The sequence below is a fragment of the Corvus kubaryi genome, unplaced genomic scaffold (genome assembly GCF_017639235.1).
Source record: "Corvus kubaryi isolate FWS band 111438036 unplaced genomic scaffold, C.kubaryi_AGA036_p1.0 71, whole genome shotgun sequence".
Lineage (NCBI taxonomy): Eukaryota > Metazoa > Chordata > Aves > Passeriformes > Corvidae > Corvus > Corvus kubaryi.
The window spans coordinates 13,543,573-13,565,208 of NW_024582059.1; the positions used below are offsets into that span (position 1 = coordinate 13,543,573).

The 21,636-nt window shown below is 43.3% G+C and overlaps 1 protein-coding gene across 3 annotated transcripts in view; it reads left to right on the forward strand.

Moving 5' to 3' along the window:
* The first annotated feature begins 15,528 nt into the window (after positions 1 to 15,528).
* The window catches only part of GPRIN3 (GPRIN family member 3), a 33,450-nt gene continuing 27,342 nt past the window's right edge, over positions 15,529 to 21,636 (forward strand). The window contains exon 1 of one of the 3 annotated variants that reach the window (XM_042049443.1): positions 15,529 to 16,002. The gene's annotated coding sequence lies outside the window, so the exon portion shown is untranslated. Of the gene's footprint in view, positions 16,003 to 16,201; positions 16,504 to 21,636 lie in introns of those variants that run through there. The other 2 variants (XM_042049442.1, XM_042049441.1) reach the window with 2 other exon arrangements.

Sequence of the window (21,636 nt, forward strand, 5' to 3'; positions counted from 1 at the left end):
CTCATTCAGGCAGGGAACAGTCCTGGAGGAGAAAGGGCTAAGTCTGAGTTCAGTGGCTATAGATAGCAAGCACATTGTTATCCTCTGTGGAAAGACAGTTAAAATGAGTCAGTAAACAGCACATGCAGCACAAGAGAAAAATCCACACACTGCTGACTTACACGGAAAAGCAACATGTTGGTTACTCCACAAACACACCACATCTCTTCTGTGTGAGAGACTTAACTCATCTGTGTCCATTCCTTACACAACTTTCTTTAACCTCTGAGGAGTCAGTAAGCTAAAGCTGGCACATCAGTGCTCAGCACATGGGAGAGACTATGCTGTATTTTCCAGAAGTTTAAACATTCGAAAAACATACGGGCTTTAACGCTGACGTGAAACATTTCTAATGGTTATCATTTTTTCAGAGGTTGGGATGCTGACATTTTCTATTAGGGACTCAGATTGCTCTTTCTGGAATATTACAAAACTCCCAGTGAGTTTCAGAAAAGGAGCTGACTTTGTCTTATCTCTCCCTAGCATGGGGTGCATCTTGCACCTTCTTTTCCCTTGAATACTCTCCCTTTACACGATGCTAGCCTGTGCCAAGCAGTTAAAAAAACTTCAGAAATTTTTTTAACTTCAGCTTTAGCCAGTGTTGAGACCCTTGTCACCTAAGATGAGTCCTAATAAACACTGTGGTGCCACTTAGTGGAGGCCACGCTGTAGCATGGGGCAAACAGGCAGGCACAGGGCATGCCAATTCTTCTGTGTCCTGCTGCCAGAATGCCTCACATCTGTGACAAGGAGGGGACTGCCCCTGGAGATGGCATGGTTAATCTCTGCAGTTCTGCAATACAGCTGAACACAGGCGGGAATATTGCTTTCATTTCTCTAGCCTCTTCTCATCAATCTTGGTAAATAAATAGGTTTTTCTCTTCAGCTCACTTTTACCTTAAGAAAATGAGACTAAAAAGAATCTGCTTCTGACTGTACTGACTCCCTTTTAGCAATGCCACTGAGATCAGAGGAGCATTGCCAACCATTAAGCTAGAGTGAGAGCACAATTGGATCCAGCTTTGATTACACTTTTTAATAAAAACTCTAAACTCTTTGATGGATTCTTTAATGCTTTCGGGATATTATTTTTTCTTCTACTCCCCACCTCTATTTCAAGAGAGTAATTCAGTGCATTGGTGATATCCAATTTATTCTTCTGGATGTGAATAATATCCTCTGTTAGCAGTATAAATTGTACCCGTTGCCCTTGGTAGAATTCTCAACAATTCTCCTGCTGCCTATTAAAGCGGTTTCATAAATAGACACACTTCATTAATATACACTTCTTAGAAGACCAATTGAATTTTTCCAATATATCCCTCAGCAGCCATTGAATTATTTAGCTGCTGGTGGATGTGTGCAAGCTCATGGGCAGTGGTGCTGAAGAGTCACCAGCGGCTAAGGGAAAGTACAGGACGTGCTCTGCTTATGTGTTGGTTGAGATGCTTCTGAAGGCCACACTCCTGAGGGAACAGGCAACATAGGAAGTTCTTGTCAGCATCACCTTGCTGTGACAGTGATGCTTGTTTGTGGGTCAGAAGACTTGCCAAAATCATCTGATGAGAATGCACTAGGACAGCAAAAGGTAAACCTAAGCCAAGGAAGGAAGGAACAGCAGTGGCTCTATGCTCAAAACCTGGCATGGCATCGTAGGGAGAAGATCTTCTGGAAAAGGTATAGATTGTACTGTGACCTTTGATAGAAACCTTGGCAACCCAAGACTTCCTGGGAAGTATTCTGCAATGATGATAAATTCAGTGTTTGCTTCACACATAGATAATCAGCATAACTAAAAGTAAATGCAGAGAATCAGTGCAGGAGGAGAAAAGGGAATCAGTAAAGGGAACCAGTAAGAAAAATCCTAGCGCTCAAGACAGGGACAAATTTCAAAGATAAGCAAGATAATCACTATTCCTACATTAAAACTTGCATAGACAAATGCATATCTGAGTCTGACAGGAATGAATTAAGAAGTTCATGGCATAGATTTCTCACTAGCAGAAAAGAGCCACTTTAACATCTGCACAAGGGCTCTCAGCATGATCCTATGCAGAATCCCAACAAATGTCTTCAAGGAACTCAGAAATGGACTTGCAACTCTTTCTGGTGCAAGTAAAGCAGAAATTAACTTCTCTTTTTTTTTTTTTCACTTCCTCCTCTGCCTATTCCACTCCCTTACCACAGCTTACTGTATGTAGAATGAAGTCAATGCAGAGAAAGGTTTCCTTGAGTGCCTGAGGCTTCAAGAATTTTTGTTAAAATCACAAGACAGATGGCTTTAAGAATCACATACTTTGCTCTCTCAGACCTGAGGATGGAGATTCCTGCCAGGAAGGATGGATCACAGGAAGAAGTAGCTTTCAATCACTCAGCAAGGATTTCCTGGTCTCATTTAGAAAATCTGCCAGCAGCCTGCCATTTATTCTAGTGCAAAGGATTAAGCTCAGTCAAAAAAACCCAAATGGGCTGAGTCAGGTGAACAGAATCAGAAGTGAGTTTCCTTTGTGTGTGACCAGCTGATACTGCTCTTCAGCTAAGATAAACAGATTTTTAACATTTTTTTCCTTTTTTTAATATCAAGTATGAATTCTTTATATTTATGCACAATAGACAACTGTTAAAGTGTACAGGAAGACAATCCTATGGCCATCAGTATCAATAGCAAATTCATTAGCTTTAGTGGAAATGATAAAATGAAGGCTCACCAATACTGTCTTCATTAATTACTGAAGTTCCTGTTTATTTTTGTCTGTGGTAAAGTTTGATGATGTGCTGAGCTCAGAAGGAGTTACACAGGGGCAGAGTTTCTTCCAAAGGGCCTGCCAAGGATGAGGCTTTATTACCAACTGTGTTATCAGCATGGCTGTACACTATCTGTTACAGGCTGCTGCCTTTGTGTCCACTAGGATAAGCCACTTAAAGACCAGTCACAACCAAATTTTCTATGCTGAAGAGAGTTCTCAGGCAGCTATACCAATGAGCAGTGTGACCCTTTCCATCAGAGCAGAAACATGTGGAATAATCACACATTTTAGAAAACTGGGGACATCAATGTGAGAAAAAAATCTCTGTGGTGACTCCTGAAGGAGGGTATTGGTTTCTCCTGGAAGCAGGATACTTTTGCATATACATTCAGGTTAAAAGGAACTAGAGCAAATCTGCAAACACTACAGCTTCAAATAATATTCACCATATACAAATCAATTTTTCAATTACACTGAAGGTATTAGCAAAGAATTCACTGCCTTAAGAGATTCTGGTTTAAATAGTAAGCCATACTCTAGTAAATTTTAATGGCCACAAGCCTCTCATACATCACAATGTTCTGTAGAGTATATGGCTTTTATGGTAGTTATGTCGAAGTCAAGTGAAAAATAGAAGAGTCTTATCCATCCTTTGCAATCTGGCAGCTAATGTACTATAGATTCAAGAAGATTACTAGAGTTTGACTTACATCTCCCAGACACATAAGGTTGTCTCACAGCTGAGTTTTTTTACATGAGTCCCTTAACTACAGGAATGTTTCCCAGAGAGCAACACAGTAAATCTTTTAGTTGGGGAATGGATAGGTGATAAGAATGTCAAGTCATATTTATGCTTTTCTTCCCCTGTAACGAGGAAAAGTGATTTATACTTAGGCAAAGAGCTGATCTAAAAAGACCCCTATAAATTTAAAATGTTTGTTATTCCAGTGACATAGAAACATGATACTCTGCTGCAAGTAAGAATCATGCCCTCTCTGAGTATTACAAAAAGGTAACAGGCAGAGAGAGTTAATTAATTTACAACTGTTTTCAAAAACTGAAGAATTTTTCTGACTGGACTTCCATGTGTCTTCCCAGGACCCAGCCTGGCTCATGCTACCACATTGTTCCCCTGCTCTTTACAGCTTTCAATAACCAGCAAAAGCAGTTTCACGACTGCTTTGTGGCAGCCACCTATTTCATTTCTCAGGGTCGTTGCATTAACCAGGGGATTGCTGTATCTGGCAGTGCCATTCTGTGAGTCCCAGGATGCTCACTTAAGCCAGACCTTTTAGCTTCAGCTCATTATGACAGCTTTATTGCTGCTGAGGATTGCTGTGTCTTACCGTACCTCTCAGACAAGCCTCAAGGCTTTCCCTGTTACTAAAGGCAGATTCTTACCTGTTATAAATTGCCAGAGATTCACTGATTTCAGTTTACTGATAATGATTGCCTCTTACAGTATTGCCAGTTGGCCTCACTTGGATCAAAATGCTGGCTCAGAGCACTCTCACAAGAGAAACAAGTACAATTTGCTCATTTAAATCCAACATGGGTATATCTAGAGGACTAAGCACTAAAAAAAATGGAGAGCTCCAGCTCCTTTCAAGCAACCAGTCATACAGCATGAGGATGTAGGCGTGGAAAACCTTATCCTGGGTTATATATTTCTCTGTGTGTGTGTTTGTGTATATAACCACAGAAGCATTGGTCATGATTGCTGAGAACTTTGCAGTTTTTCATCTATTATATGGAAACAATAGAGGAAAGAGGATTTTTATTTGCTATATACTCTCACTGCTTTGGCATCCAGTTCAGTGACCACATCCAGGATCTCACAGCATCTGAATCTGATGATGAGCAGGAAGGTAGGACTAGTCCCAGGCCCCTGATTTTGCAGTCATCCCATCAGGATGCCATCACAGGAGGGAAAAAAAGGCAACTGACTCATAACCATTCATCACAAACAGGAAAAAGATGGGAGGCTGGAAGGCGCCATCACATGAGGGCTGAGGTCATTCCCAATGGGAGCATGGGGAAATGTGATCTGGTGGAGACTCATAAGGGCAAGAATGTCTTTGTGCTTAATAGTGGTGTCAGAAGAGAGGATTTTGTAGCTATTATAGGGGTAGGAGATTGCAGGAATTAGCAACTGGATTGGGGAAAGCCACTAGGCTGTCCAGAACGTTTTGTCAGCCAGGAAACAGTTCTGTGCTATTTGACAAGGGAACACCATGTCAATATGCATCCCATAATACCAAGCAGCTGCTTCACCAGAGCACAGCAGGACAGATTTTGTCATGCTTCCTCTGTTGTATTGGAAAATGGGTGATTTCCTTTTGCAAAGCCTCGGAGCATAAAGCTGCCAATAAGCCAAACAAATCTGAAAAAGATTTTACCAATACAAAACCCAAACAGTGCCACTCTTGCAATACCTCGCTCTTAATATTTTTATTTCCTGAGAGACAGGAGAAATTAGCACCTTAGGATTCACAGGTAAGGAGATCAGTCAACTTGCCACAGGAAGAATGAGGGGGAAAAAGCTGGTCTGGTGCGACAGAGATGTGTGAGATCCTCGGCCTGAGCTGCCTGGCTTCTTTCACATGTGCCTTGTGGGAAGAAATGTCAAAGCCCAGGAGAATCTGCCAAACATTATTATCCATTAAAAAGGAGCCATTTTGTATATGATACAGGTTTCAGGTAGTTTCTATTCCCAAGTATCAAATCTGCAGGTTTTGTAAGCCATTGACTGACAACATGGCTACCACGGATTTTTGCGTCTCTTCCTGTTTCACACACATGAGCTCAGAGAAAGCAAACTTGGACTGAGTGTTCTCTGTCAGCTCTGGTCATCACAGTACTCAGGTATGTCCTACTCTGCTGCAAGCTTGGAAAAGAAGGAAAAAACTCTAAAAACCTGGTAGCCCTGTTTCACAGAGAGCTATCTCCTTTGCTCCAAATAGCTCCCAATTCTGTTATTCTTAGGCAACTGTCCTGTAAAGCAGAGAGAACCAAGGCCCTAAAAGTTTGACTGGCATAATGAAGGACATCGATGATTATGCTCAAATGGATATAAAATCATGTCAGAATCCAGTACTCCAACCCCTGAACCATTTCTGTCTTTCTCATATTTGTAAAAAAAAAAATTCTTTCCCAAAATACTTGAGACAGCCTTGGTCATTTTTTAGCCTAGAAAATATTCGTACCCAAAAGTGCAGTGAGACACTTGGAGTCCTCCAGCTCCAAAACACTCACATTTCTATGCCAACTGAGAATGTTCTGGTGACTAATCTGTAAACCGTAGTGAAGCTCATGAGTGCATCTTTAACAAACTTATTCTAAAATATTCAGCCTGTCAGATGGTCATCTAGGTAATTTGTTTCTACTTTACAGTTTTGGGGGGTTGGTGCTCTTAGTGTGGGGGAGGTTCAGTGCTGTTGATGGTGTCAGCAAGTGCCTTTTAATACCTCTGGCTACACACGCAGCATTGATCTTAACACTTTAGCTACACAGAGTAGCACCTTATATTCAGCTAAGAAGAAGGGCAAATAACAATAGGAAGGGAGTAAATGAAAGACAGAGCCAGGCTTGTGTATTCTAGACAGTGTATTTTCCCAAATATCATATCTTTCTGGAATCCGGGGAGTTTTCACCACTGTTATACCTCTACAATGCTTCCTGAAAACAATATAATAAAATTTACTCATGGTGGGGATGTTTTTTGTCAGGTGTATCATAAGAACTAACAATTTTTGCCTTGCTGCTACAGCATGGACAAAAAACATGAAGTCATTTGGTCAGCTATAGTATCTGGCTTTATTTCACAAAGCCAACAGTAAAATACTTTTTCTTCTTGTGCCTGAAATATGCCTGAAATTCTCAACAGAACTGTCACAAAAAATAGTCTTCCCTCTGCTATCTGAAGTAGAGAGATGTTGTGATTCTTACTCCATCTGGCAAGCTACACTCTGAGGTGCATTTGTATCCATGGCCAGGTGAGAAGACTAATATCCATTGAGAAAACTTTGATACCGTCTTCAGAAGAAGAGGTTAGAATATCATCACAAGAAGAAGGTGCCTCATTCTACCAATTCTAAAGGGAAAGGACAGAGGGAGTGCTGGGTTAATGCTTGGCCTTGATGATTTTAAATGGCTTTTCCAACCTAAATGAGCCTATGATTCTAAGAAGAAATAGCAAGTCTTAGTGGTTTTTAAGTTAATCACCTTCTAGAGACACACTAAACTCACAGACCATTAGTTTCTGAGTTTAGAATGCTGCTAATTAATCAAAGTTTCTGTGATAAAGCAATGTGACATTAAATTCCCATTAGATGTAGATGGAAAATTTACCTTCTTTTTCCATGCTGAGTACTATTCAAATATCTTATCAGTAGGCAAGATAATATAAAATTATTAGAATTAGTTTCAGCTATTTCTCCCTGCCCTTTTCCCTGGTTAACAGGAGTCTGAAGATTTTTTAGCTCAAAGAAAAGGTCAAGTTCTCCTGAAATTATATTAGGGGATGTTGACTTTAAAGGGATAGTAAAACATTTGTTCATCTGCCATCTGTGACTTATTCCATGATTTTTGCCTTGTCCACTGAGATCAGAAGTCACCTAGAAATTTCAGTGTCTGTTGTGTTGAGCTCAGAGACAATTTTTTGACAGTACATTTCCTTAGCACTGACAGAAAAATGTCTTGTTGCTCTGCAGCTGTGAGGCAGGACTCTTCCCAATCTCCCTGTGAATCACTGAACCTTGACCTGCTCATGTTCTGGAGGGAGGTCTCAAAGTCCAGAGGAAAAAACATCTTTAAATAATAATCAGACAAAACACCTTGCGATAATCATGCTGCTACCCCTGATGCAATTCACCAAAAGCCAAAGTGGACATGTGTTTTGGTAGAACCAGAGTGGGAAACGGTGATGGTCTGTGCCGCAGAAAGCCTGTCTCAAAACGCTTTCTGTAGGTTCGCAGGTCATAAAAATGCTGAAATCATATAGAATGGGCCCCGTATATATCCCAGTGGATCAGCTCAGTCCTGGCTTGAATGATGCACGTTCTTGGTGCTAGGAACAGTGTTTGGATGATGCCTGCAGCAAGGAAGGACTGTAAAGGGAGCATAACCAAGGCAGAGTGGAAAATCAGCCTGGCAGAAAGAGTTACAAGGACAAAGAGGGAGGGTGAACCTCCCAGGCAGACCTTGTCCATTCAAGTGAAACTAAACCAGTGCAATCCCCATGGTGAAGCCTGGTCCAGAGGAGCCCACGTGGAAGGTGCAGTGTGTCCATTTGGGCACATTTGTGTCTGTTTGCATGGGGCTGGCTGAGTCTGCAGATGAGGCTGTCCAGTGTGACCAGGTGAGCTGTTTACAACACGCATGAGAGCACAAACAGAAAGTAATCCAGACAAACAGAAGACAGGACCTGACCTACTTTAAATTGAGAAACTGTAAAATCAGTTGGTTTGATCAAGTGGAGGTAATTACTGCTATGGTAAGAAAAGGAGGAAAAAAAAAAAGACAAAACAGGCTTTTTAAAAAGATCAAGCTCTGCTACTAGAAACAATTACACTGAGTACAACTGAGCTACAGCCAAGCTTTTTCAGCCAAAGATATAATATCTATGTATTCAGATAAATAGAGCAGCTATTACCTGTTTCTGAGACCAATAATGTTATTAGAACCATGGCTGGACCAGAGATGCAATAGATGCATGAAAAGGGAATAATTTGTAAATATTTGACTTCTTACTTTAGATGAAACAACATAATAGATAGATGACTGATAGATACATCATCTTGATAGATGCAACACAAAGAATGGCCAAGAGAAAGTAAATCAGACATTTTTATACAGAACACAGGAATAATGTATGCCCAGGCAAACTTAAAGATGATAACCAGGAATGTTGCAAAGCACAGTTGCATCAGACAGTTGAGACCCTCTGTCAGTGGGATTCTAGTGAAAATTAGTGAATATATGCAGGAAGCAGAAACACCTGATATTTTATTTTGTCAGCTGCCTGGAATTAATGTAAGGCTTTCTGTTCCAATGGAGCACTGACATGTTTAGAGATGATATGAACAAGTGATTTCAATCCAGATTTTTTTTCTTTTTGGACGTGTGGTTCTACACTAACCTATGGTATATATAGTTATTCTTGGGGTTTTGACACTTTTTATGTTTAAACAAGAGCCTCTGCTCCTCTTCAGTTCTTCTTATCTCCTCTCTTTACTGTTCATGGTGCTTATCCTCTGTGCTTGCACATATCTGTCATTTATCTACTCACCTTGCAGCACCTATTACATTTGCTTTTCATCTCACTTGTTGTACGAATCAGCATAAAAATTCATGTTTTAGGGGGCAACTGTGAGCCATAAACATCTTTAGTAGTGGTGCAGGGAATGGTTCTTTTGGTAGCATGAGGAGAAGATTCTGTCTTGTGCAATGAAATGCAAAGATATGAAAGTGGCTGTGATAGCCCTGTCAAAGGATATTCCCCTCTGGAATAACACTTTGCACAGCCAAGGAAGTAGGCAGAACTAGACGTGCAATCAGAACAAACAGTTTCTAAAACTCAGTGAAAATGTACAGCTGTAGGAGTGTATCCATATCACAGAAATGTATTGGGAGAGTATTTCATTTACATTTACCTTCATCACTCACAATCACTCCTTAAAGGAATCCCCAACTGATTTTCCTTTTTCCTGAAATTCTAAAAATGTCAAAGGCTTTTGACATATACATAATTTAAGTATAGATAGAGCAGTGAGTCCAGAGAACCCATGTGTCTGGTACTGCATTAGCATAATTCATTGTTCCCAGTAGGCAGCGGTTGTCTGAGCAGATAGATTTTCCAGTCGTATTGTTTGACATCATTACAGCTGAATATGCACCGGAATACCATGTGGTGACTACGTAATAAATCAGCTCATTATGTCTATAATCATTATGATTATGTGTTGTTCCAGGTCTTGGGATTGTTGACATAAAAAGAGGTAAACAGTATAAATTACTGACTCATCAAATCGTTTGTTTTAATTTGCTGAAAAGGGAGAAGGTTATTTTCTTGTGCGTGGCCTGCTTCACATGTAGGAACACAGTAATGAATACATAGAATGTGTTAAATGGGAATAGCAGAATGTGAAATGAATCATACCCAATTATCTTCCTCAGAGTCTAAGGGTGAAAAGAGAAGCATCACAGCACATTGGCCAAAGGTTCCCATCATACCAAAGGAATCACAGAATCACAGACTTCTACAGGTTGGAAGGGATCTCTGGAGGTCATCTGGTCCAACACCCCTGTTCAAGCAGGGCCACCTAGACCAAGCTGCCTGGGACCACACCCAAATGGGTTTGGAATACCTCCAACGATGGAGACTCCACAGCTTCTCTGGGCAAGTGTGTCAGTCCTTGGTCACCCTCACAGCCTTTCAGACGGGCAGCCTCAGCATATACCAGTGCCTGGGGTTACTGCTCCCTGCGCTTCCCCTTGCTGAAAAGCCTCAGATTTCTGTCAGCCCACATCTCCAGCCTCTTGAGGTGTCTTTGGAAGGCAGCACAACCCTCTGCTGTATCAGCCACCCTACCAGATCTGTGCCATCAGCAAAGTTGCTGAGGGTGCACTTTGCACCACCATCCAGATCATGAACGAGGATGTTTAATATATTATTTAATATTATTAATACTGTTAATATATTAACCCAGTCTTCATCTCTGGGACATACCACCAGTGACTGGTCTACAATTACATTTCTGACCACTCATCACCACCTTCTGGACACATCTGTTCAGCCACTATTCAATCCAGCTCATTGTTCATCCAGCCCACACTTCATGTTCACTATAAGAATCTTAGAGGAGTCAGTGCCAGAATCCTTCCTGAAGTGTAGGTAGACAATAATCACTGTTCTCTTCTCATCTACAAAGCCAGTCATTTCCCCATGGAGTTTATCAAGTTGGTCAAGCACATCTTCCCCTTGGTGAAACTGTGTTGGCTACTCCCAACAACAGTCTGATCCTTCAAGTGCCTGGAAACAGTTTCCAAGTTTAGCTGCTCCATCACCTTCCAAGGATTGAAATGTGGCTGACTGGCCTGGGTCCTTCTTCTTGATCTTCGTGCATGTCCAGTCCGCTTAAACATTGTCTAACCTGATCCTTGTCCACCAATGTTATGTCTCCTCTGATACAGAGATCCCCTGGTTTCAGGGACCTGGGATTTCTGAAGATCAGTCTTGCTAGTAAAGACTGAGGTGAAGGAGGCATTCTTACAGCCTTTTCCAAATCCAGTGTAAAGACGTCTCCCATCTCATTCAACAATGAATGCATCCACATTTTCCCTCGTCTTCTTTTTGTTACCTATTTACCCATAGAAGCCCTTCTCGTTGCCTTGGCATTCCTAGACAGATTAAATTCCAGTTGGGCTTTATCTTTCTTAACTTCACCCCTGGATGCTCTGACAATGGATCTATATTCCTCTCAGGTTACCCATCCTTGCTCCATCTCCCTGTATGCTTCCTTTTTGTCTCTGAGATTGTCTGAGAGCTCATTGTTCATTCATGCAGAAATTTTGCCTGACTTCCTCCTCATTGGGATAAATTGCTCCTGAGCGCAGAGGAGGTGATGCTTGAATATTAACCACCTTTCTTGGGCCACTCTTTCCTCTAGGGCTTTATTTTATGGGTGTCTACCCTTTGAAAAGGCCAAAATCTGCTGTCCTGATGTCCAGGGTTGTAAGCTTGCTTTTTACCGTCCTACCTCCTTTCAGGTTCCCAAACTCCACCATCTCATTGTCATTGCTGCCTTTGATCCTCACATCCCCAGTGAGCCCCTCCTTGTTGGCAAGTATGAGGTCCAGTGAGCAGCTCTCCTCTGCTCCTCTGTCACTTGGGTGAAGAAGTTGATGCACTCAAAGGACCTCCAGGACTGCCTACACATTACTGTCTCTCCTGTATATGTTGGGGTGGTTGAAGTACCCCATGAGCACCTTCACAGCTCAGATGGAAACATATGCTGGCAAAAGGTGCATGGTGAGATGCAAAATCATTTTCACAATGCTGTAGAAATTCACGTGCTTACATATTTTTAACTGAAATTTGCCGTAAGTGCCAGAGGTACAGCAGCTCGCTCATGGATCCATAGGGTTTTAGGACCACCATGAAACACCCCCCAAATATTGAGTTCACTCACAACAGCATACTATTTGTTCCATGCAGTTTTCAATATATCCTTTTTATTACTATTTTTATAAAGACCAAAATGTTTAAGGGCAACATTCTTAAGTATGACCAACAGAACCCATTATTTCTAGCCATAAAATGTGATATCAGTCCCAGTCTAATGATCCAGGAGAGTTATTACCGTGGCTGAACAGTGCATCTATTTGTGAGATGCCTGGTACAGCCCATTAGGTCTGTGAGAGGTAGAGAGAGAAGCAGATGCTGTGCAACACTTGGAGCGAACATTTACTCTGCTCTGCTGGTTGTACAGAAGGCGCATGATCACAAAACACACGCGCCACATCACCTTGGGCATGGTATGGTTTTCTTTCTTGATACGTTTGTCTCTAAAGATACAGCTGTCAGCTGCAGCTATCACACCAGAGGACCTGCATCTTTTTTGGCTCAGGTCCTGGTCCCAAATAAACATATTCATCCAGTCATTCAACTTGTTTTTCACACTAATGGAAAGTAAAGTTATAAGTGCCTTCACGAAAGCATAAATGTTAAATGACTGTATTCACAAATCTGCTCTTCATTGCCTTTTACAGCTAAATCTTGAACTGAAGTTTTGCTGGGGAAAAGTTATGTTTCTACTTACTTTTTGAAGTATTCCTAACTCCTTTTCCTAAAGAAGACACAAAAGGTGTTAAAAAAAAAAATAAGGCTTCCACACAATTTAAATTTGGTATTAACATCATCAAAACTCAAAATATGTTAACAAATACAGTAGAAGCAGTGCAATAACAACAATGTAAATTTGCCTAGCACTACCGAAGTAAATGAAACCACACTAGTTTAGGCCAACTGCGCATCTTTTCAACATTACACCACTATTCATTTTGATAAATCATCAAATCTATTTTTTTTTCAGCCACAGTAAGGAATTTTTTTCAGCTACAGTAAGGAATTTCTTTTAGCCAGATAGTGATACAGTTTGAAGATGAGATTTTAAACTACTCTACAAGAGTCAAGGGCGCTGCAGAAGTGTGGTTGTCATTCCGATGGCTAATTGGACTCTGACAGCTCTTAAAAACCCAGGCTCCTGTTGTCCTGAGCTCTGGTCTAAGACATATCAAAAGATGAACCCTCTGCTGTTACATTTATGCTTTCACCTCAGACCATACTAGCAAGTTAAAGAGCTCAAATTCTTTATTATTCTCAATATTATTGAGACCTCTGCACACACTTAATTTTAAGCATGTTCTGCTGACTTTATTTAAAGTGTTAAGTACAGTGCCTAAAGCTAAGCAACCATCTATATGCTGCCCTCAGTATGATTGCTTTCTGCATTGAGACCTACAAAAAGTCAACACAAACCAAAAGCATATAGCTGGAGATAGAAGCAGAAAAAAGGATGGGTAATAGTATCAAATTGGCCATGATTCACAGGTGATTAAGGGAGTTAAACACTCAGATAAATAAATTAGAATAATCTAAATCTCTAGTTTGCATTGATATGGTGACACATCGATGTGTCGAGATGTGATGACTTGTCTTGACTAGCAGAAGAGTGGCTAGCAGACTTCAGAGCATAACAGGGTTTAGAAAATCGTTTAGAAGTCTTTAAAACCAATATTGCCTAATGTACCAAATGAAGCCATTACATGGCAGACTGTGGTTCAAGGAAGAGTAAAGGACATAGAGGAAAAAGCAGGTGTGTGAGAAGAGTTCATAAACATAGTGGCCATGCCCTGAGTGCATCAGCTCAACCAGCCTCTGCAACAACCTGAGTCTCTTAAAAACCTCTTCTTAGCTTTCCCCGATCATCACTGCATTCGGAGATCAAAGCATCCATGCCCTACTGGGCATGGGAAAGGGATTATTAGCTGAGCAGTATTTCAGTCATGTTATAGTCTTCTATTCTCTAGGAATTCCTTGTCCATCAGACATAACAATAGTAGACCCCAGTGCTCAGGTATGACTGCTTGAGAGCAGCATGGGAATTCTCAGCAATGCTGTACAGACAGAAGAAAGGTGTATCTGAACTCAACGGGAAAACGTGGACACTACTTACGAGGTGCATGAGCATGGAGGGGCTTGGAGCAAAAAAGCTCCCAGTTCCTCTCTTTTTTGCCTCAGAATGTCAATTACACATAGGTTCTGGAACCTGCTCTGAGGGTGCTTCACAACCCTAAAATAGAAAAGCTTCCTAGTCGTTCCAGCTGAATGTCTATAACTGTGACTTTCAAGGCTGGATTGTCAAAAGAAAGATCTCTCTTAAGAATCTGAATAAGGTATCTCATGTTTAGGAAGGTTTATGAAAACAACTTAATTGTAATTGTCCCTTGTTGAGCAGCCTGTGAGGTCCCACAAAGTCCTTGCAGCTGCAAGGTCTGTAAGTGCTGACAGCTATCTCTTCATAAAAGTGTAATTGCTGACAAAAGGAAATTGCATCATCCAGCCCTTTTCCTTCTTTATCAAAAAAAGGGAAGTTCCACTGTAGTAATGTTAATGGCAGGAGGATTAATTCTAGGAAGTTTGGCAATGTTTCTTTAAAAATAGGTCATTTAGCAGAATAATGAAGAGGAATTGAACACTGACTGGGTTTGCCAAGCTGACCTTGTATTCCTGATTCAGACATGGGCAGAGCTAGGACCAGGCTTCATTCAGTCCTCCAGAGCACCAAAAAAAGTAGCAAGATTTTGAAGAGAACAAAGCAAAGAAGAGCTACTGGGAAGCCTTGGATGTGCTAGTGCTATAAATCTTTTCCTGATAAAGTCTGATGCTCTCTCCAATCTCCTTCCAGTGATGGATGCTTGGGATGTTAAGGCTCTTAAGAGTACTGCTGGTTTGGCTTTGACATATGTGAAAAAGTGGTTATTGAAGCTGAACATTAAAAACATATCTTAAATTTTCCATGGTTAAATAACTGTCAGAAAGCCACATTCAGGAATGGCTACTACATAAATATGGGCTGATCTTAGCAGCCACTGTTGGGGAAGAAATTACATTTGCTACGGTAGGAAATATAAGGTGTCTTTCATGATCGCTTAACTCACGAGTCAAAGAGACTTAGGATCAGTAACTGAGCCAGAGGGTGTTTGGTAAAGCAGTGAATAAAATATGGGTCCATTCATAAGGATCGAGGGAATATGATTCCTACATTTGATATGATGCCTACAACGTTTAGGGATAAAAATTATTTTTTTAAGATACCCTAGTCACCTGTTCTTTTTTCCCCTCAATCTTTTCCATATTGCAACAGAGTTCTCCTCACAGCTTGTCCTACAGTTTTTAAAAAATCCTGCTCCTATTTATTCCTAAGGGATGGCAGAAGAGTTAAAATCTTCCCAGTTGAAAACATGTATTTGACTTGAGTCTCCGGGCACTGCAGAACCATTTCCTGTGATTGCAGCAGAGAGAGATAAAATTCCACTGTGGTGGGAATAAACCGAAATTAGAGCAAAGATTTCCGGATAATTAAGAGTTCCAAACCAAAACCTCTTTTGCCGCCTTTTGCTTGATCTACTTTTTCTTTCTTTTTTTTTTTTTTTTCAGGCAAACAGGGCAGTGCTTCACACAGGAAGCCAAATTTGCCTATCAAAAACAACAATCCAAATTGAAAGCGTAACAAGAGCTGAACCGCATTTGCATCCACTGCAATTCCGCGCGCAAACGTGTACCACCCCGCAAGCAGAGGGCTCAGGAGGTGCCTCGCTGGCTGAACGCTTCCTCCGCGGACACATGCATGGCTAGCACAGGTGGATGGAATTGGCGGATTTGGGGTGTGAGGTTCTAGCTCTTCTGCCGTGAAGCATCCCAGCACCTAGTTTTGGGCTAGAAGCTGGAGAGCAGCTGGCTGGCAGAGGTGACAACGCAGAGCGAGCCCGGGGCTCCGGCGCGGCTACCGAGCTCTCCCGGGGGCTGCCAAGGGCCCCCTGCTCGGCCCCATGCGCCTGATGGAGGACAGGAGCCGCCAGCTCCCACTCTATAAAAGCCAAACGAGGCCTGGGGTGGGGCTGGCGTCAGCGGGAAATGTCTCCCTGGAAGCAGGTACGTGTCCGCGCCCTGCGCGTTTGGGAGGGCGGGGTGCGGGGGCCGAGCGCACCGGGGCTGCCGCGGTCCCTCCCCGCCGGCGGGGCCCGGGAGCTGCCCCGCTCTGCTGCGGCCGCGGGGGGAGCCCGGCCCCAGCCCAGCGCCGCAGCCCCGGCGCTCCCCGCCTCCCGAGCCGGCCGGGAGCCGCAGCTGGCAGCGGCCGGAGGCGCAGCTCCCCGGGTGGCGGCGGAGCCGGCCGGGCTGCCCGCGCCTCCCGCGCCTCCCGCCGCCGCCGCCTCGTCGGTGGTGGCACGGATCGCCTCCGTCCTGGCCCCGCGGCGGGAAGGGCCGCCCAAGCGGAGCCCTCCTCCCGCCGCCGCACACCCCGAGGAACGGCTTGTTTTCCTGCCCGGATGATGGATTTCTCCGCAAGGTCATCCCTGCCCGCGGCGGCGGTGTGCCCGCGGCTGCCCAGGCGCCGCCGCGGAGGTAAGGGGCGGGGGGAGCGCAGCGGGCATGGTGAGCACCTACACGGCACACACACACACACCAGCGAGGGTGTTCGGCGCCAGAGAGCAGCGGGGCGGGTGCGTGGGCAGGTGCCGGGGCGAGGCGGGCGTGCCTCGCCCTGCCGGCTGTGCCCGGCGCGGGACTCGGAGCCGGGCGGACCGGGGCGCGCATCCCGCGGAGCCGCGGCGGGAGGGGCTGCGGCCGCCCCGCCGAGCGGGCACCAGCGGGTGGGGGCGGCCGGGCCGGCCCCGAGGGTGCCTCTCTCATCCTCTGCTCGTTTTTACCGGTGCTTGTAAGCGACTTTGGGTCCCGCGTGGTACGGGCGCGCGGAAAACTTAAGAAAAGAAATAAAAAAGATGGAGGGAATAATGATGAGATGCCCCCCACCGCCGGGACGGGCCGGGGGGATGCGCGGCGCGGTCGTCACGGCAACGTGCCCGCGGCCGCGATGTCGCAGCGCGGAAGATGCCCCGGAGGCGGCCGCTGCCACGGGGGCAATCCCAGCTGCCGCCTTCCGCCTCCCAGAGCGGGGATCGTGCCCAAGGGGCGTCCCCCGGGCGGACACAGCGGTGAGGCTGAGCTGGGGTATCCCCCGGTGGCACCACACCGTGGTGTGGCGGCTCTGGGCCGACAGCGGGAGGGTCCGCTCGGGTTGCGAGCTGGGGTGTCACGGTCAAGGAGCATCGCGCCGTGACGGGTTGGCCAGGTGATGTCCCTTGCCTGGCTCAGGGCGTTGGGGCTGGGCACGAATCTCTCACGGCCTTTTCCTTCTCTTGCTGTAGTTGGTGACAAAACTACTGATGATGTCAGCTCCTGATCTGTGGCTTGTGTTGTCCACATTCAGCTTGTGTTTTGTGCCCCATACAGGCCTTAGCTTCATTCATGCTTTATTCCTTCATCCTTCTTTTTTTGGCAAGGAAGATAATAACGCTGGTGGTGCATTTAGTAGAATCATAAGGAATTATTATGATCCCATAGTCTAACCTCTTCCATAATATAAAGCAGAGACTATTCCCCAGTGATTCTAAGGTCTGGCCCACCAGCCTCTTCAAACAGTCTTGATTTAATGACTTCCAACGATGGGGATTGACTACATTCCTGGTTAATTGGCTCCAATTTTTAGTTGCTTTGTTAAACGTTTGCATCTCTATTCCACTTTGAACTTTTCTGACTTCATCTTCTAGCTACTGGATCTTGTAATGTTTTGTTTGTCAGATTAAATAGCTATCTAGTTTCAGATCATCTCCCTCTGCTCAAGTATTTAAGGGCAGTAATTAAATAGCCACTTAACGTCTCTGATGAGATAAATAGACTTGACTCTCTTGGTCTCTCCCTGGAATGCAGATGCTCCCCAGGAGAAATGTATGGGCTGCTCTTCTCTGAGCCTCCACCACCGTCCTCGCTGGTCACCGGTGCTGCACAGTGGATTCCAGGCAGGCCCTTGTTAATGTCACGTGTGGAGATAATAACCTCATGCTCAGTATTCCCCTGTCTATTCACCCAATGGTACAAACTTTTCTTTCCCACGACTACACGGTGGGAACTTCTGTTCCATTAGTTACAGGCAGTGATCCCTGCATTTCTTTGCAAGCCAAGGTTTTCTCAGAAGCTGGTTGCCTGTCGGTAAAAGGAGCATTTGAATTAAATATTTCTACATGTATAACTTTGGATCTGCCTATATTAGAGTTTTTCCCCCACCTCACTTCCGTGGAGTCTGCAGCTCAGGAATAACAACAGACCTTTGGTGTCCTCGAGAAGTCAGAAGGGTTTCTTTTCCCGGGACCTCCATCCTAAAAGGTCTGTCTTCTCTCCCAGCCAGCTTCAAGTAGGTTTAAGGTCACCTAGAGTAAATGGTACCAAGAAGCTATACTGAGTAATATACAAACTGCAAACTCAGAGTGCCCATTGCAGTGAATTGTTTTTGTAACTGCTTTTGTTCAGCTGTGCCTCCAAGTGTTGGTGAGAAAGAGAGTTGCTTTCCTGTCTTAGAGAGCTGTAAATCCCACCACTGGCTATGATGTCTAGGCTGACATATACAATGTCATTACTTTGTGAGTCTTTGACTTGAATGTTGTGAGTTTTACTTGCTTTGAAGTATGCTTAAGCCTGGACTTAAAGCTCTCTAGAAAACACAAAGTCTGAGAGTATGGGCCAGAGGTAGGTGGCTTTGACAGAATATTGTCGATTTTTCCAGCAGCATGTAGCATCTTGAATCTCAACAAAAGGATGAGATTGTGTAGTCTGAAGGCACCTTCTGTGGGACACGGTACAAAATAAATTTCTTTGAAATTAACTTTTTTTTTGTTTGGGTTGGGGTTTTTTTTTTTTTTTGTTTGGGGTGTGTTTGTAACCACCTTGGCTTGCCCTGTCTACAAGCTTAATGCATAGGGAGGGAGGGTGATATAAGAGGTCTGAAAATTAAAGGTCTTTACATGCAGACCATCCCATGGAGTAAGTGATATGATGATGCCTGTGAGTAAGGTTTGTTCGCATGAATAAAGATAGCAGGATTCAGCCTTTAGAATGACCTAGTTGTCTTCAAACTGTTAAGATTAAGAAAAGTACATTCTGATTGTGTAACGACTTAAATGTCAGGACAAAGAGTGTTCTTAAAATTCATGAAGATTTTTTTATTACAAGTCCCAGAAAATGTCTATTCATAAGATTTCACAAAGTATAGACAGTGATGCACTAAATATAAACAGTGATGGACCCTTAAAAGGTCTGAAAAATTGTCACAGAGCTGAGATACCATATCTGATTGAATAGAGTAACAATGAGCTCTAGAATTCTGGTGAATTTTCTACAGGCTGGTGTCAGCATCTTAGGAACTGTTCCTCAATTGTTTGTCCAATTGTATATCCCCTCCAATATAAGATTTTGAAATGTTACTACCCGAGAGGTATCTTTCCCTCACTCATTCAAACTCAGCTTCCATCCCCCAAACTGGGCTAGTATCTCTGAGTTTTTTCAATATATGCTTTCCCCTTCTCATGGTTGCACCTTTTCTTCAACTCCTTTTGCAATCAGAAGAATATATGTATGTTTCCTTAGGGTGGCTGGTCCCAAAAGTTACACATTTCTGAATTATGAAGCCCATCCAGAGTCAGCCCAGCAATAAGAATAGTGGCTGTGAATTAATTCTACAGGGTCAGGACAGAGAGAAGATAGCATTTTTGAGTCTCAAACTTGCTGAAGAGTGTCCAGCAAGTGCTAGGTTAGACAGATTTCATTAGCAAAATACTTTGGCAGTGGTAAAATTTGCAAATTTGGGTCCTGCAACTGTTACTGACACCGTTATTTTTAAGAACATAAACTCCCTCTGTCAGACTCAGCCAAAGCTAAGGGGATCAACATCCTGCCTACAGTTTGTGAAATCCTCACTGGTGTAGGAGTATAGGCAATCTGCTCGTAGTCTCACAGCTACAGAGAGAACAAAATTTCATAACCTAGAATTATGCTTCTAGCAGCACATCACTTCTTAATTTATAACCCCCACCCTAAAGGCAGAGTTAGGATATAGGCTGAATCTGTTGTCTTTGTGGATTTAAGAGCAATCCTGGATTAAGACCTGATGTTACCTATTTTAGGTAAACATCACCTTCTTGAGAGTCAAAACAAAAAAAAGATGGAAAATTAATTTTACTGGGGGAAAGCAAGTTCTGGACATGTTCGGAATGAAATTAATTTCCTGTCCAATAGGAAAAGTTTTTGAAAGTATATCTCAATACAGTTTACTTTTGCAAATAGTAAAAATAGAAAAGGTCTGCATATATATTTTATTATATATATGGACTTTGAACTCGGTAACAGTTCTATAGAAACAAAGACTGGTACCGATTAAAAAATTTAATCACACATGATCAGTTACTTATTAACACCAAGTTGTTTGTCTCTTGGGAGTCTGTGGCTAAGAGCTCACATGTGTAAATTGGCAGCAGATCCTAGAGGGTTGAGGTGTCAGCATGCTGCTGAGTAAATAGGGAAGAAAATGCAGTGCCAACACTTGCAACTCCATGCAGGCTGTGGGGGAGAAAGGCAAAGGAAAAAGAGGGCACCAAAGGGGGAATGACTGGGAACCAGCATAATACTGTTTTGCACCTATTTGGCGTCTGTCAGCAGTCGACACATGCACTTGATGAAAATAAGTGGAGGGAAGAATGACAAATATTACAGTGCATTGTGGTAAAAGAGTGCTACAGGTGTGTCCACAAGGAACAGCTTCAGTTCTTTCCCCACATCTCTTAACTCCATGATCCTGTGTAACAAAAGCTTGGTGGCACGTATGGAAGCTATTACCACAGCCAATATCAACCAGACATCCAGAAAGATACGGTATCTATTATCCAGGAAAAAGTGTCTGTATCTATTATATCTCTGAGTGTAATTGTTGGCAACACATGTTACTTCTACTGTTCCTTTTACTGCATGTATTATACATTAGTAAAAGTTGGTAGTAACTGGAGTTTGCTTGTTTCCTTGCCTATTTTCCTCCCTCTGACAGTAGTTCTTTTAGAATTACTTAGGAGCTAATCAAGAGGGGCACAGACACCTCAGTGCTCTGTTAAACTGTTGGTGTCGGTGCTACCAGCATTGCTGCATACTATTGGTGTCTGTGTCGAGCATAGTGGAGACCAGCCCTGAGCTGAGGCTGAAAGCTTGTATCACTTGGCAAGTGATAACAATTCATTTTCCAATCTAAGTTATATCACTGTTGTCTAGCTTTGGAGGAGAAATATTATGCTGAGGGAGCGGAGGAGAAGTCTCTTAGAAGAGGATCAGAAGTAGTATGTGTTCTGAGATATTTATCATCTCCCTCTCAGGCAACCCTCACAGTCAAACTTAACTATGATAAAACAGATAAGAAGCACATTGCTAGACAGGAATCTTCACTGTGGTCTGGTGACCTCCTGATCCAGGAAGCAGCAGCATTGCTAGGTTTTAAAATCATTCATATTGTCTGTGGCTTGATCGTGGTTACAGAGTAATAACACACCCCCTCTCATTTGTGTGCCTGTACATTAGTGTGCACACACACAAGTGAGGGGAAGAGCAGTGTTTCCTGAAGGACTGGTCGTCTGGATGAGTCTGGAAAGAGCTAACAAAGCTACTATAGGGCTTCAGTTAGCTACAACTGTGAAC